This window comes from Cetorhinus maximus, unplaced genomic scaffold (assembly GCF_964194155.1).
Source record: "Cetorhinus maximus unplaced genomic scaffold, sCetMax3.hap1.1 HAP1_SCAFFOLD_669, whole genome shotgun sequence".
Classification (NCBI taxonomy): domain Eukaryota; kingdom Metazoa; phylum Chordata; class Chondrichthyes; order Lamniformes; family Cetorhinidae; genus Cetorhinus; species Cetorhinus maximus.
The window spans coordinates 109,268-111,945 of NW_027596611.1; positions in this window are offsets into that span (position 1 = coordinate 109,268).

Genomic DNA, 2,678 nt, shown 5'->3' on the forward strand with positions numbered 1-2,678 from the left:
GGGATTGATACAGGGCTACGAAGAGAGGGTGAGAGAGAGAGAGACAGTGGAATGAGTCTGGAATTGATAGAGGGCTATGATGAGAGAGAGAGAAGGTGGAATGAGACTGGGATTGATACAGGGCAATGATGAGAGAGAGACACAGTGGAATGAGTCTGGGATTGATACAAGGCTATGATGGGAGAGAGAGAAAAGAAACTGGAATGAGTCTTGGATTGATACAGGGCTATGATGAGAGAGAGAAACACTGGAATGAGTCTGGGATTGATACAGGGCTATGATGAGAGCGAGAGTGACAGTGGAATGAGTCTGGGATTGATACAAGGCTATGATGAATGAGACACAGTGGAATGAGTCTGGGATTGATACAGGGCAATGAGAGTGAGAGAGAAACACTGGAATGAGTCTGGGATTGATACAGGGCAATGATGAGAGAGAGAAACAGTGGAATGAGTCTGGGATTGATACAGGGCTATGATGAAAGAGAGAGTGACAGTGGAATGAGTCCGGGATTGATAGAAGTCTATGATGAGATAAAGAGTGACAGTGGAATGAATCTGGGATTGATTCAGGTCTATAATGAGTTAGAGTGACAGTGGAATGAATCTGGGATTGATACAGGACAATGATGAGAGAGAGAAACAGTGGAATGAGTCTGGTATTGATACAGGGCTATGATGAGAGAGAGAGTGACAGTGGAATGAGTCCGGGATTGATACAGGGCTATGATGAGAAAGAGAGAAATTTGAATGAGCCTGGGATTGATACAGGGGTTTGTTGAGAAAGAGTGACAGTGGAATGATTCCGGGATTGATCCAGGTCTAGGATGAGATAGAGAGTGACAGTGGAATGAGTCTGGGATTGATACAGGAGTATGATGAGAGAACACAGTGGAATGAGTCTGGGATTGATACAGGGCTATGATGAGAGAGACACAGTGTAATGAGTCTGGGATTGACACAGGGCTATGATGAGAGAGAGAGATAGTGGAATGAGTCTGGAATTGATAGAGGTCTAAAATGAGCGAGAGAGACAGTGGAATGAGTCAGGGATTGATACAGGATTATGATGAGAGAGAGAGAGAGAGACAGTGGAATAGGTCTGGGATTGACACAAGGCTATGATGAGAGAGACACAGTGGAAAGAGTCTGGGATTGATACAGGGCTATGATGAGAGAGAGAGAAAGTGGAATGAGTCTCGGATTGATACAGGTCTATAATGAGAGAGAGACACAGTGAAATGAGTTTGCGATTGACACAAGGCTCTGATGGGAGAGAGAGTGACAGTACAATGAATCTGGGATTGATACAGGGTAGGATGTGAGAGCGAGACAGTGGAATGAGTCTGGGAATGATACAGGGCTATGATGAGAGAGAGAGAGAGACAGTGGAATGAGTCTGGGATTGATACAGGTCTATGATGAGATAGAGTGACAATGGAATGAGTCTGGGATTGATACAGGGCTATGATGAGTGAGAGAGAAACAGAGCAATGCTTCTGGGATTGATACAAGGCCAGAATGAGAGAGAGACACAGTGGAATGAGTTTGGGATTGATACAGGGCTATGATGAGAGGGAGAGACATAGTTGAATGAGTCTGGCATTGATACAGGTCTATGATGAGAGAGAGAGACATAGAGGGATGAGTAAGGGATTGATACAGGGCTATGATGAGAGAGGGAGTGACAGTGGAATGAGTCCGGGATTGGTACAGGACTCTGATGAGATAGAGACACAGAGGAATGAGTTTGGGATTGATACAGGGCTATGATGAGAGAGACACACAGTGGAATGTGTCAGGGATTGATACAGGTCGATGATGAGAGAGAGAGAGAGAGAGACAGTGGAATGAGTCTGGGATTGATAGAGGGCTATAATGAGAGAGAGAGAAGGTGGAATGAGACTGGGATTGATACAGGCGTTTGTTGAGAGAGAGTGACAGTGGAATGAGTGTGGGATTGATACAGGGCTATGATGAGAGACAGTGACAGTGGCATGACTCCGGGATTGATGCAGGTCTATGATGAGAGAGGGAGACAGTGGATTGAGTCTGGGATTGACACAGGAGTATGATGAGAGAGACAGAGTGGAATGAGTTTGGGATTGATACAGGGCTAGGATGAGAGAGAGAGAGACACAGTGGAATGAGTCTGGCATTGATACAGATCTATGATGAGAGAGAGAGAGAGAGACAGTGGAATGAGTCTGGGATTGATACGGGGCTATGATGAGAGAGAGAGAGAGAGACAGTGGAATGAGTCTGGGATTGATACGGGGCTACGATGAGACAGAGACACAGTGGAATGAGTCTGGGATTCATACAGGGCTATGATGAAAGACAGAGACAGACAGTGGAATGAGTCTGGGATTGATACAGGGCTATGATGAGAGAGAGAGAGAGAGAGACAGTGGAATGAGTTTGGGATTGGTACAGGGCTATGATGAGAGAGAGAGAGACACAGTGGAATGAGTCTGGCATTGATACAGATCTATGATGAGAGAGAGATAGAGAGAGACAGTGGAAGTAGTCTGGGATTGTTACGGGGCTATGATGAGAGAGAGACACAGTGGAATGAGTCTGGGATTGATACAGGGCTATGATGAGAGACAGAGACAGACAGTGGAATGAGTCTGGGATTGATACAGGGCTATGATGAGAGAGAGAGAGAAAGACAGT